General features: G+C 32.2%; 1 protein-coding gene across 1 annotated transcript in view; it reads right to left on the bottom strand.

Moving 5' to 3' along the window:
- Positions 1-14,386, bottom strand: part of LOC124354248 — a 44,085-nt gene extending 29,699 nt beyond the window's left edge. The window contains exon 1 of the mRNA XM_046804561.1: positions 14,368-14,386. The gene's annotated coding sequence lies outside the window, so the exon portion shown is untranslated. The remainder of the gene's footprint in view (positions 1-14,367) is intronic.
- Positions 14,387-15,864: the final 1,478 nt, after the last annotated feature.

Here is a 15,864-nt window from a genome sequence, read left to right on the forward strand (position 1 = left end):
GATACACATAAATTTTTACGAAACCGCCTACCTAAAAGTGTGATTTCTATCATGGGTTAAACAACGATATCATATATAATTAAAATTCAGTTATTTATAAGTCTAAAGTACAATAATTAAAACATGTAGTTTACATAATTAACAATCTAATCGAAACAATTATAACGTTCTTCTTTTTTAGAAATTATTGGTTATTATTTAATATAATATTTTACACTGTAGGTGTTTGAGCCAAAATTAAAAACACATATTAATAAATGAAGAAACTGAGATATTCTATAACATTAAATATGTTGATGCCTACAATCCATCAAAACGATTATATGATGGAATTGAATTATCTCAACGTCCGGGTCCTACAGAACAAATAAGCAGTTTTACTGAAACATCAGCATTTTAAGCTATACGTACATCAATGTGTAGGAAATACCCAAAAATGTAAAGTACCACATTTTTGTTTTGGATTCAACTGTATTTTCCATCATCGTATTATATTATTCATATGTTCAACGCTACCAAAAATTTAATTCTTACGGCAATTTTGAATTGGTTACAATTTTATAAGTTCGTTGTAGACTTTTTAACACAGAAGTTTTATTAATACTACTTATTAGTTCCACTTTGAGTAAATTTTCAGAAGATTACTAAAGTTTTGTTCCATCATTGTCTTTAACATCGACGATGGCCTCTCATTCTTATTTAAGACTAGCGGGCCCGGCGCGCTTTGCTGCGCATTTCAATAATTTTTTGCAAAAGTTGCCCGCGGCTTCGCACGCAATTTCCCGTTGAAAACAGTACACTATATTCACTTATTCTTTTTCTATCACATTCTAAACATTGCTGAGATAATTGATAGTCGTTCCATCGTGAGCCTCTTGGGCGTATTATGAAGGTATGTACCATATTCCTGCCTCTATCTAGCTGTTACCCACGGCTTCGCACGCAAATCTTAAGAACCGAAGTCCTTATATTACTTAGTAATTTTTTTTTTTTACTATAATAAATTTTAGATTAAATTAGTTATATCTCCGATGCCACGATTGAGCTTGCTTTGTTGTCTCGATCGAGAGAATATGTACACACGGAGTTTTGAGAACCATACTTCTGTCAAAAAAAACAACTAAGGTTGATTTTATAACATTCTTTATATTTGTAGCCAACGTAAGATAGTAATTATGATATCTGCATTACTCTTCTGATCAAGCATGAGCATGGTTTATATTAAATAAATATTGCAGTTAAAGGTGAATTTTTACGTCAAATTTGAATTGTATTATCTGGATAGTAAAGTCTATGTTTAACAGTGATTGCAAAAACAGTTTAAACAAAAATTTGTCGTTTCTCTTAAGCTTACTCTATGCTTTAAAACTATAAGTGTAATATATGTTTACAAAGAATAGCTGATTAAAAATTTGAAAAGACGTTAACATATGTTTGCTGTAATGCATTTCTTATGGGTATTTCTGTAACCAGTGGGGCGGAATCCTGAATCGGGAAAGGGATGGGCATAGCTTATAAACCTTCTCCGTGGAAAAATACATATACGTACAAATTTTCATCATGATCGGTCCAATAGTTCACGATTCCATAAAGGACAAACATACAAACATTCATTTTTTTTATATATATAGATTGTTAGGTGAAGGGCCAATAAACTTTGACATTAAATTTGATAGCTTTTTTGTATCACATGTTAAATTGCTATTAGCCTATTTTTGTAGCGTTGTTTAGTTGTATGGTTTTGGAATTTTGAAGATTCTTCTAATTACATACCAATCATATTCAATTTTTAAGTAAATACTGCTGTTTAAGAAGTAAATGACTGACTTCCACATTAGGAGCAGGTGGTAATTTGGAGTTTGATACGATGTCATTCAAGATAAGACGGTTGTTACGTACAATTCTAGGAATATATTGTAGAAATAATGCCGCTAACAATGACTATTTATTAATAGTAAATTAAATATATATAGAATGGTGAATTTGGTAGTCAAAATAAAGGTTTGAAAATACTTCTATATTGTATAATATGTCCAATTTATATACCTCAGTTTACGTAAGCCTATATTTAATTTAATATTATAGGCACATCACCATAAGGTGATGCTCAATTAATATTATGTGCAATCTGAGGTGTATTAATTGTTTCGTTAGTTACGACATTTAATTGGGCTGCAGTTCAATGAATGGCTTTCAGGCCGTGGAAGGAAAGACACTTATCCTCTAACTCTGTGGGCGTTCAGTTGGTAAAACTAGCTTCTGTGGGCTTAGGTTGGTTGTTAAGCCTAAGAAGGCGTAAAAATTAGCTATAATGGACGATTCAAAAGTACCCAAGATTTTAAGAATTACAAAAAACCTTCTAAAATTCAATCAATAAAATACAAGAGAACCACGGGAAACGTAGGCCGTAGGTTCTTGCCGCGCCGTAAAACTGTCGAGGTTTTATTACCTACTTCTCAAGGGGTGGAACCTGGGTTCATAGTCACGGCCTGGAACCCACTGTCGGACTCACGAGGTTCTTTTGACGAAGGGTTGACAAGGGTCCTCATGCTACAGTACTTGAAAGACTGTTACGAGATTTCAACTTGTGGTGTAGGCTGTGAGAGAAAATGATCAATGACTTTTCTTTCTACATTACTGTTTAAGGTATGTATAATTCGTAAATTTGTAATAAAATGTGCAATGGCATAATTAAAAAATACGAATTTCGACAAACAGTATACACAGTATAACAGTATAACAAACCTGTTGGTTTGTTATCTTATTACAAATAGGAATAATTGTCAGTGTAAAAATTAGCTAATGTTAGTAAATGTTTTATAGTTCTTTTACGTTTGAAATTGTATGTAGGTTGAAATTGTAATTTATTATTTGTTAGTATAATTTATCTCATGATATACATGGTATTGTGTTATGAAATATACTTATGTCACTGTAGGCAGATAAAATCAATTTAATTTTATATTTATAGGTCGTACATAATAATATAACGGAATAAAACAATTGGCCTAGTATAATTAACTATTTTCTTAATCTGAGCAAGGACGTAGCCAGCGAGAGGGCCAAGGGGTCCGGACTCCCCCCAAATTTTCAAATTTTTTAAATTACTTTTTTAGTAAGCGATTATTATTATTTAAATAATTCAGTATTACTGACATGTACTGCTGAAAGATCGTTCTGAACAAAGACCCGGCCAAGAACTTTTAAATGAACAAAATGGGGCCCTGCTCTCTCTCCACTTCGGAAAAAATACCAGTTGTCTGGACCCCTCCCCTACCCCCAAGATTTTTCCTGGCTACGTCCTTGTCTGTTAGAACTACACATGTGACGTGTTAGGTATGAATTAAGTTTATTTCAATTCTTGAGAGTTACTTCTGTAACTTCTGCACAGTCTACAGGAGCCAAGAGCCTAGTTTGTCTTGAAATCGATAGACGACGTTTTCCTAAGAACTTGATCTTCAGTAACGCTATTTCTGGCAGAGATCTAATTGGTAGTGTATCGAAAGGGTTAAAAACCGGAAATGTCAATTTTTCTCACAATATACTTATCCTAATTTGACAAATTAAAAGTGACCATGACCATAAATTTAATAATTAGCCTAATAATTATATCACGGTGGAACAACTAAATAAAGAGATCGAAAGTCGCAGCCGGAAGGGTTGCATATGATCAACTGACACTGATTTAGCATTTATTTACGTTATTTACACGTATGACGGTGTGTTTTTAAGTGTGTTAGGCTATAAATAATAGCTGAAAAAACATTATCGTGCCGTGCACTTTACCCTTTTGAAAACCATCCAATTCGACCTCCACCAAAACTAGGACGGCTGAATATCCATTTCTTTCTCAGTGAAATTTGTTTATTTATTTTTTAAAATAACCTCTAGGTTGTGTGCTTATACAGTGCATATTGGTTCTCTGCTCCTGAATTATAATGGTTTTTCAACAGAGCATTTTGTAACGGCAATAATTAAATACAGACATTAATATTTTAGTAGGTATTGTAGACGAAATTGCTGACATATATAGCTACAAAAATTGTGATTTCTTCCAGATAAATTTCAATGTAATCTGGGCTTCTATAACACAACATTGGCAACAATTTTATACAGTACTAGCTGTTACCCGCGGATTTGCACGCAATTATAAAATCATAGTCAAACCTATTCAAAGCACTTATGGTGAAGTATAATGGCTCCCTATAATATTTTTCAAACGTAAGTAGGCATTCGATCAGGTTCATATTATTTCATGTACCCGGTCATGTATAAGCCGACTTGTTTGTAGACTTGTTATAATGTACGATTCTACAGTACATTATTTTATTATAAGTCGTAAGGTTTAGTCAGCATTAACATTGAAAGCGCTCAAAAATATAAAATTTCTCATTGAAAAATATTTTCTATACTTTCTACGATTAAAATATTTATTTAATATAGGCTACCTAGGAACCTTTCCTAGTTCATAACGAAGACGAACGTGAAATCCGTATAAAAATCCGTTAAGTAGTTTATAAAATATCCACGCACAAACGGACCAAAAAGCGACTTTAATTTATACTATGTATTGATAAACAAACAAACCAAAGTACTTATTAATTTATCTATGACTGTACCAACAATGCCGGGCCCGGTTAACTCGCGCAGGTGACCGGTGCCATAATTAATTTCTTCTTTTTCTTTTATGGGCGCTAGTTGAGTACCACACCGATAGGAGTGCTAGTTAAGGTACTTCGTTCCTGGTTAACCAGCTGTTAATAAAAATAATAATAGTCCTCATTTGCAATTTTACAGCTGCTGTTTACGTTTACATTATTTTTAATGTCAAATTTTCATCTGTAATTGTTTTACTTTTAAGAAATCCGTTACTTATTACTTTTGCTTCAACAAAGTTTACAGAAATCAACAAAATTTTGACTGAAAGAACGAAAAATAAACACATTATGTCCCATTACTGAAACACTTTAAAAGGCTATTCAAAATAAAGAGGATATGAAGCGTGTGGTTGTTCCTCATCTTATAAACTAGCAAAGTACTCCTATCGTTTTTAGGGAAACTCTCAAATGTAAGGGGATTTTACATAATTGGTTCTTTTATTACATGTAGTAGTTTAATTAAACTTATATTTTAAATAAGTTAGATCCTTACGATAGTAAAGATTTTTTGGTATGGCCAAAAGTTTGTGGTAAACAAAGGCTGCTTCAAACATTTAATTTTAAAAACTATTTTATAATTTGAGCTAATTTAACTGCACGTGTCTTTTTATTTTCCTTACAAAAATTACATTTGTAGCCATCTTAACAGCAAACCCGTTGAACTTTAATAAAACGTTTTTTATTACAGTGATTACTATTAAATAAGTGTATGTTACAATATAAATCTAAATACTTTTAGGGTCTTTTTCGTTTAAGGGCCAGCACCTTACAAACATACTATACCTGACTGACAGTGCATTTAATCGTTTTTTGTTTGTGTTATTAGTTCGTAGAGCAGTAGTCCAGGTACTACTTCTAGTATAAACTCGTCTTATCTTATCAGTGATAAACGCGCGCCGCTTATCTTTTGCCTGTAATGAAACCTACTTAGTTTTTCTTGTTCAATAAAGCGTGATGAGTTGATTTGGGCTTGGACTTTGCAAGCTCGAGTTAATTTTTTGTCTAAAAGAGCAAGCAGCGCAAAGCGCTGCGCAGCGGGCAAGCATCGCGTGATCTGAGTTTTGAATAGGCAAGCTAGGGTCTTTTGTGCTGGCCCTTAAACGAAAAAGACCCTACTTTTATTCTTATCTCGATTTTTGTAACACGTTTTTATAGTAGCCTAACTTAAATCTCATGTCATATGAAAAAAATGTTATTATAGTTACACGAAGCCAATTGTTCTATTGCCGTATTGTATTTAGAGTAAATTAAGCTTTTTGGTATCTTATAAATAAAAATGAATCTCTAAATATGTTGCTAAGCGCTAATCTCGGGGACGGCTGGACCGATTTGGCTTTTTTTTTAGTGCCGTTGGTCGAGCGGTCCAAGAGGTTTGGACTTTGTGTCTGAGTTAGATGTCTGTGAAGTTGGCCCCACCCACAATAGCCCACCCACTTAAAAATAGATGGAATCGTTAGTTTACGATTGTTTAGCCATTTTTAACGTTTGTTTTGAAACTCCATTTATTAGTTTTTGACGTTACAATATGGGTGGGCCAACTTCACAGTAGCCCACCCAAATGTCAGTTTGGGACAAACTACATGCCAGTCGTTTAGTTTTTCGTTAGTTTACGTTTGTTTAGCCATTTCCGACGTTTGTTTTTGGACCGATTTCTATTTTTTTTTAATATTTGAATGTCTCGATTTCGCGGGTGGGCCAACTTCACACTAGCCCACCCATATGTCAATTTTGGGACAAACTACATGCCAGTCGTTAGTTTTTCGTTAGTTTACGTTTGTTTGTTTAGCCATTTCCGACGTTTGTTTGGACCGATTTCTATTTTTATTTAATATTTGAATGTCTCGATTTCGCGGGTGGGCCAACTTCACAGTAGCCCACCCATATGTCAATTTGGGACAAACTACATGCCAGTCGTTAGTTTTTCGTTAGTTTACGTTTGTTTAGCCATTTCCGACGTTTGTTTGGACCGATTTTTTTATTTTTTTTTAATATTTGAATGTCTCAATTTCGCGGGTGGGCCAACTTCACAGTAGCCCACCCATATGTCAGTTTGGGACAAACTACATGCCAGTCGTTAGTTTTTCGTTAGATTTACGTTTGTAAAAGGACAATCATCAATGTTGTTGAGGCGAATTCCAAATGTAATCTTTAATGAAGGAATTTCTGCCATAGCTAAAGCTGTATTAGTATCTCTTCATATTTGTACAGTAAACGACGATTTTAGTGAACAGTTTGGCAAACACGAAATATTTTATTAAAGAAGTATGTGGTCGACAATGTTCAGGAAAAAGCCACAGTGTCCTGCACAATGAGCCCCTTTCTGATTGTTGACGTGGAGTTCCTCAGCAACAAAGATGTAGGCATGCTCGTGGAGTCGTCAGGAAATTGTAGACCTTACGCTTTAAACGAATTCCCATCACAATTAGTTTTATTTGGAAAGAAATTCACAATAATGGGAGTTGTAGCTCACAGGCCTGGCCACTACGTAGCGTACACTCACAGACTGGACAACAGGTGGGAAGTATTGGACGATCTTGCAAATGAAATTGTAATTTGCAAACGAATCAGAAAGAATATCTCCCCATATTATCATGTATGCAACTACACGTGAAGGTACAGATCCATAGATATTATGTAAGTTAAGTAGATAACACTTTTCGGTATTATTAACGAATTAAACTCATAAATATGTAAAAAATTAAAACCGGCCATAGTTTTTCTTTAAAGTTTGTTAATGAAAGTGGAAGTTTTGAAAGATTAGTAAGGTTTTGGATAAAAAAAAATGTAAAGCTTCTTATCTCATTTTTTTGTTGGTAAATAATGTTAATATTTCTATGTAACTTTTAAGCGTTCATTAGATATTTCATGCCTTTAATATTTATATTTGTGTTATTTGTCAGGGTTTTTCAATATGTTGTAAAATTTTAGTTGTACCTTTGAATAATCATTTTAATGCTCTTAAATTGTATATTGTGTTTTGGTAGTATTATGAGTGAATAACTGATATTTCTGTTATATATATAAAACACTTAAAGCTTCTTTCTCGTATGAGATGCACTTTTGCGTGAAAACAAATTATAGTATATCTAGATAACTTTTAGGCGTTTATTTACATTTTTCACAATTTATTACTAATACATATTATTTGTCAGTTCCTGCACTATTTTGTAAATTTAGTATTGTTTGGTGTATAATAATTTTAATATTGTAATTTTTCTCTCGTAGTTTAGTTGTATTATGATTAAATAACTAATATTAGTGTTGAAAAGTGATATAATTTATACAGTGTTTTTTTTTTATTTTATTTAGGCATGTAAATTTTTTTTGTATAAAATAACAAACATTTAAAGCTTCTTATATCCTAAGAGAAGCGATTTGCGAGAAACAAGTTGTAGTATTTCTACATTACTTTAAAGCGCTACTTGCGTATTTCATAATTTATTAGTAATTCATTTGTCAATTTCTTCACCATTTTTAAAAAATTTATTACTGTTTGTAAATAATAATTGTAATAATGTGTAATTATGTATAGTATTTGACTTGTAATATGAATGAATAGCCAATATTGCTCTTACTAAGTAACTAAGTTTTTTTTTATTTTAATCTAGGAATTTAAATTTTGTCGTTGTAAATATAAAACACTTAAAGTTTCTTAAATCGTATTTAGTTTTCCTACTTAGTTTTAAGCGTTAGGTACTTACATATTTTCTATAAGAAGCATTTTTGCATAAATTCTTATTTGTATATATATATATATATATATATATATTATATATATATTATATATAAAACTTATTTACTTATTTCATAATTTAATATTAATAAGTATTATTTGTTAGCTTCTTTACTATTTGATAAATTTAGGAATGATTAGAGATTTATAATATTAATATTGATATATAGTTTATTGTTTTTTAGTAATAATATTTACACAATGAAAATGTAACCAAATAATTTTGTCGTAATAAATATGATAATGAAAAAAGCCTTTAAGTAGTAACTTTATTATGTATTCGTGTAAATCCCGTTTATTAAATAAAATGTATCTAATTACAACGTAAGCATTTATTTATAGTATAATAGGTAATATTTTTCAAACAATCTTTTAAAAACAAAACACGAAGATTTCAATTTCTATAGCATATTTACTATATTTTCGTGTACGTGACAACCAATTTAAAATAAAGGTCCTACACTGCAATAACTACTAATTGAATATGAATATAAACATTACAATATAACAAATCGGCCGTAAAACTAACGAAAAACTACGAACTAACGACTGTCATGTAGTTTGTAAGTTGCGCAAATAATCTGGATATTTTCAAATAATATAAAAAAATATAAATCAACCTAAACAAACGCCTGTATGAATGAAAAAAACTAACGTAAACTAACGAAACAACTGGCATGTAATTTGTCCCAAACTGACATATGGGTGGGCTACTGTGAAGTTGGTCCACCCGCGAAATCGAGACATTCAAATATTTAAAAAAAAATAGAAATCGGTCCAAACAAACGTCGGAAATGGCTAAACAAACGTAAACTAACGAAAAACTAACGACTGGCATGTAGTTTTGTCCCCAAACTGACATATGGGTGGGCTACTGTGAAGTTGGCCCACCCATATTGTAACGTCAAAAACTAATAAATGGAGTTCAAAAACAAACGTTAAAAATGGCTAAACAATCGTAAAACTAACGATAAACTAACGATTCCAATCTATTTTTAAGTGGGTGGGCTATTGTGGGTGGGCCAACTTCACAGACATCTGAGTTAGAGATAGCGCAGGTTCAGATCCTGTCTGTGACCGTTGCACTTTTTATCAGTACCATCAACCTTGTACTGTATCGCTCTCTCCCTTATTCTGTTTGATAAGATCCTTTCACTGGCCAGTGGCCCATGAGGACGGGCAGAAAAGTGAAGAAAAATGTTCTCCATAATTAAACCGAGGAAGGTTTTTATGGTGAGTAGTATTTTAGAAGTATGCCGGAATATTTTAGAATTCGGAAAAAATAATTAAATTTACGAAACACAACCCAAATTTTAACTGACAATGAACAGCTTGAGATAGTTATGGTAGGAAGCGTTGATGTAATGGGTTGTCAACCTTCAACCTTTTGTGGCTTCCTTGAATGACTCTCTGAACTCAAATCGCGTGATTATCCGAACAGCTTTTTTATTTCAAAAGCTATAGAGAACTGGCTGTTTGTGCTTGCTCCCCATAACACTGAACCGTAGGTGATATTGAGGTAAATTAAGCCGTAATACGCCGTCATCAGACCCTAAATAGGGGAGTATTTAGCTTATCCCTTCAAAACCTTAAAATGCCCTAGGACAGTTTGGAGTAAACATGGTCAATGTGAGCATTTCGATCCAAGAATATTCCGAGGAATTTGGAACAATCAACTTCTTCTAAAATAGTGTCATCTAATAAGGCCGGTCCGCCGTTTAGATTTCCTGATTGCAGTGAGAAAGTGAGGAAATTTGATGTTAAGAAATTCACATCGAGATTGAGGCTGTTGAAATTCTGGACACAGTTGTTGATGTCAATACAAATTTGTTGTTCCAGTATAGATTTTATTTGTTCCTGAAACAAAATGTTGTGTCATCAGCGTACTGTACGAGTCTCCTATGTAATAGCGATGAAGTTTTATCATTGACACAAACGAGGAAAATAATCGGACTGAGAATTGATCCCTGAGAGACCCCAGAACTCAGGTAAACCGGTTCAGAGAGTTTATTTGAGACCATTTGTGTTCGGCGACTTGCTGTTGAATTGCGCTGAGCTGAGCCACTGAAGGGGCAAGCCTCTGATGCAATTCAATTCAAGTTTGTAGAGCAGTTTGGAGACTTTAAGTTTCAGCATTCGCATTGAATCATTCCTTCCCACCATAGCTACGTTATGCGTAGAACCAGGCGTTAATTCTGCAAGAACAAATTAAGCAGTAACTTACTCGTAATTCCAATAAAAATAGTGTACAATGTTTTTTATCGTTTGAAAATGTTTATAATACTTGCAATTTGTTTGCAATTATAATAATTCTCACGACGTTTTTCAATAATTTTAACTATGCTTATATTATAAATTGTAATTTCTTGCATTAAGTTAGGTCTCAATAATACCTACTAATCACGCAACATTATACAGTTACAGCTAAAACAGTTTTAAACTATCAGTGCATTAACTAAAACATCTAGGCCCTACTGGCGAAAAAATACTAAAATAAAGCAAGCTATGTTATGGCTGGAGGAACGTTACGCAATTTAAAATAAAGTTAAAACTTCAAAAAACTGTTTTTGTTCGAGTTTTCAAACATGACTGTAAGTGTTAACTTACTTTTTTTTTAATATTTTGAAATAGTTTATGTGTTTCTTCAGTACCCTAAATGCACCGCAGATTTTTGTAGATAATTTGTAACAATCGAGAAGAATGCCTAAGGGCGATGTTAATTTGAAATAGGTACATCAAGACACCAATTTATTTCCTGAACGTTTGACCAAAGATATAACATTATGCTACTGTTATACTTTCAACAATTTTGTGTAGTGGTAAACTATGTACCTGTACGTATATTGTTGAGTAATTCCATAAAAAACTGACTTTATAAAATATACATACACTTTGTATGGCTATACAATTGTTTCGTATTTTTCAAATAACCCAGTATAATATTACTAAAATATTGGTTTTTAATAAATAATGAATAATATCAAGATATGAAAACCTTTAATGTATTGTAAATACAATAATTTACATCGTATTATCCAACTACTTATATGAGAGAAGTTTCTTTTGCGTATTATTAAATCATTAGACTAAGTAGCTATGCATTAATAAGTAAAATAAAAGTTTAATAAATAAATCAACAACTTCTGTTTTTACATTAGCTTAGAAAAATGCATCTCTTCACTGTTAGGGCTCAACGTGTAAAACGTTGGATTCACTTAGTTACTGTAAACCATAACATGAACAGTTAAAAGTTGTTTAACACAATCCTAATATTTAATATTGTTGCAAAAAATCTGCACAAGTAATTAGTTGTTGGTAGGTTCAATACAGGATTAGAGTATTTAAAATTGGCGCCACACATAGAAGCCGGAAACTGTAACGTTCAGTTTCCGGTGAGCTAGGGAGAATAGTATAATGTAAGTTTGCGCTGAAATAAAGTCTTATCACCGACTTTTAACATTGACTTTCCACTTTTTTATATTACACTTAATGAACAATGCAACAAAAACAGAGGCTCCTACTTTACTATAAATAAAAATTTAAGAAATCGTACTTTAGTAAGAATAATTTTATGCACTTGGCCAATCGCATAAAACTTAATACTAACTTGCTACTTAAAACTTACAATTAGAGCGCACAATTATTGTGGATGTACATAAAATGGCTTAATAGTATACCTATAACACTTTATTACTCAGTAACATACTTATTTTTGGTGTTTGATTTTAAAAGTAATCATGTTTAATTAGCATTTCATTCAACATTTCATTTCACTAATTGGTTGTTGATATTTACAACCTCAGCAATGCACAGTACGAGTGCACTGGAAACATTGTTCAGATAGAAAAACAGTAACACACTGCTAGGTTAGTTACGGAAAGTAGGATCGGTAGTCCACTGGTGTTGGCGTGGACTCAATGTCCCATTTTGTAGACATGTGAGTCAGCAACTCCCGTCAAAAATAGGCGTGAACTGACAGTCGCACAACCGAGAACTTCAAAGCTAAGGTACAAGCAAATTGACCACCAAAGAGATTTTTTATCTCCTTTGGTTTTTCAAAATATAACAGAAGAAACAATTAATATTACTAAATTTCGTTTGGGCCATACAAATTTTAATTGCAATTTACATAGAATAAATCAGTATTTCACACCTTTGTGCTTAAAACCATCTTAAGACAAACAGAAACTTCAATCAATTAACAATGAAATAATGTAATCAATGGACAACAAAACTTCAATAAAATAAACGACTTGTTACTCTAGACAAATCCCTGCACTCACATGATTTTAAAGATTATATAACATAAAATAATATATTTATTACGTAAGGTGAAATAAAACACAGATAACGAAATAACCAACCATACGAGTAAGATACATTAATTTAACGTCTTAGATCCGCCTAGTAAGTGTATTAACCTCTATTAACCATCAATTTAGTAAAAATCCTCTGATATTGTAATATGTTTTCTATTAGCTAACATGGAAAGGAATAAAAAGCAAACCAGTGGAATTAAAATAGCGTGGATATTAAAATGTGAACTTTGCACACAACAACAATAAGTTGTTTGCTGACACTTTTTGTTTGTAGTTACTTTTGTAGAAACCAAAACTTGAAATGAAACACAAATAAATGTGTTAATACGAATAAAATGTTCCAGAGCCTTTTTGGTTTTGCACTTAGCTCGTATCCGTAACTTGACACCAAAAATAATATGAAAAGTTTAAATATGGCGACCAACGTTGATTGCAAGTTTTTTTCTCTTGACGAATTCCACATCAGGTTGTGTTGTCTTTTTTTTATGGTAAAGATTGTTTTCTAAGAACAGCAGCGGGCACACCTGCAACGTCAGCAACACGAGAAAGGCAGTCCTGCCAACCTGTTCCAATCAGCAGAATTCGGTCTGGTTAATTTTGTTTGAAATTTTTCAGAATTTCTTTAGCCACATCATTACGGAGTGACGTGCTTCTTATTCACAAAAACCTTAAATTCCCTCAAGTAATACAGAATCTTAAAAAAAATACAATTTTATTTTAAAAATGACGTTTTCTTAGGTCATAAATCAAGTATGTTAACACCTAAAGCCATAATACATATACACAGAGTAAAGAATTACTCGCATTCTTATCATTCTACTGCCGTTTTACTTTGCGCTTACAAAGCGGTTACAAACTTGCCATTTTAAAGGGCTATAATTCTCGTAGACGGTCCAAAAATTTTTTTCGTTGTATTTATCTAGGAAAATTTCTTAAAGGGCTGTGACATTATTTTTCCCTCTCAGAAAACAATTACAATAAGCCGACAAAAAACCGAAACAACAGAAGGGATTGTGTGTAATCTGCGATTCCCATAACCACACACCAAATACACAGGTCATCAGTGTTGCCTATAAGTCTCTCTACATACCCCATACTAGATGATTTTTTTGTTAAATTATTGTCTTAAAATTTCATATGTTCTTTAAGACGCCATCTCTAAAGTTTGAAAATAATTTTTTTTTATCTCATGAAGAGAAATTAGCAATTTCAACTGAACTACAGTTATGTTATTATTTAAATAACTAATGGATCCTCTTTATTGTTTCAGTATATATATGTCCTCTTAAATGGATGTTACTTTTCACTTTGCATCCATATGGAGATTTTGGGACAGAATTTTGTTCGGTAAAGCTACCTTTGTTCTTTACAGAATAGATAGCGCCATTGTAATTACTCTTTTGTTCTAATCCATTTTAATCCCATAGTAATTACTTAACTTTTATGAATAAAGTTTAAAATATTTAATATTTATTATTATTCACACAGCTTAGCCTACTCAATATAACATCTTATAAATAAAAATTAATTGCAAAATGTGTTGCTAAGCGCTAATCTCGAGAACGGCTGAACCAATTTGGCTAATCCTTTTTGTAAAATATTCGTCGAAATCCAATGAAGATGTATAAGAAGAGAAAGATAAGAAAAAGTAGCCTACCTGGAATATCTTGGAATTCTGAAAAATTTGCAGTATTTATGTTTTATGATCCAAATTTAACTGACACTAAACAGCTATTGGCATTTTTTATAAGTTCGACAAATAGGCTGAAACATCTGTTTATATTTACATTTTATAAAATATTACTTGTACAGTTCTTGATCAGTGGTGTAATGCAGATAGTAAATACAAAGTTAATATCTAACTTTTACTCCAGATTGCACCAGTGACGAATTAAAAACGTATAATGCATTGTAAATACTACTTAAACCCTATTATAAAACCAACCAATTTTTTCACGTAAGGATCTTCATAACTGGTGGGCCTCCTTGACATGTATGGTTGACATTGTGATATGGTATTTTAACGGTGTCTTATGGAAGAATAAAGAAATGAACATTAACAAGCCTCAACGATTCATTCTTTTTCAGTCTACAGTACGAAAACAATACCTTTATAACGCAAAACCTTATAAATGACGGTTTTTTTTGGAATTATGCATAGATTTAATGGTAAACGGACTGTAGGTCCACGTCATAAAACTGCCGGAAGCATTTCTTACCTACTTCTTAAGGGGTGGACAGTGGGTCCACGGTCCCGGCCTGGGACCCACTGTCCGACTCACGGGTTTCTTTTGACGAGGGGTTGACAAGGGATCGTCGTACTCACACTGCAGCACTTGAATGGATGTTTCGAGATCTAAACTCTATATCTGCTAAATAGTTTTCAGTACACTACATAAGACAGCTGTAAAAAGAATGAAACAATATGATATACATAAAATAAAGTCAGGTTAGTTACTCCATTTCTAACTTAAGAATGTCTGTAACGATTATAGTGGTCTTTGCTTTATTGGATATGTTTTCGCTCCGACTAGGAGAACAACGATTAAAATATCGCAAGAATGCACAGGAATATCAGGTAAAGAGAACAAGACATTTATATAATAGTATAAGAGCCTGTTAACTTTAGTCAATTGTCCTGTGTAAACATTGTTTTATAGTGGCACAATCATAAATTACCTTACATTTAGTCGTGAAAGCATAGAGTAAGCTTGATAATAACAACACTTCTTATTTAAACATTTTTGCGACCACTGTTGAGCACAAGTAAGACAAATATTTAGATAAGAAAACTAAAAGTTTTATTACAAGTCTACTTTTAACTGTACACTTTAGTAAATATTGAGTATGCATGATGAGTACTGTATGCAGACATCAAAGGAATGTACTAATATAACTTTTATATAGTTATAAAACGCATAGTTTATTTGACTTTTGACAGAAGTAGGCTTCTCAGAAGTTTGTATGTACCTTGTTCGAGAAAACAAAGCAATATTAACTAGGGCTTTTTTATTAATTAAACACCAAATTTTAAAACTTTTAACGTTTAACGGTTTATTTTAAAGGGGAATAAAAACTAATAGGGTTTAAGAATAAATTTAAGAATTTGGAGCGTTCAAAGTTCTTATAACTGCTAGTAATTAAACATGTTATC

Source organism: Homalodisca vitripennis, chromosome 2, assembly GCF_021130785.1.
Source record: "Homalodisca vitripennis isolate AUS2020 chromosome 2, UT_GWSS_2.1, whole genome shotgun sequence".
Classification (NCBI taxonomy): domain Eukaryota; kingdom Metazoa; phylum Arthropoda; class Insecta; order Hemiptera; family Cicadellidae; genus Homalodisca; species Homalodisca vitripennis.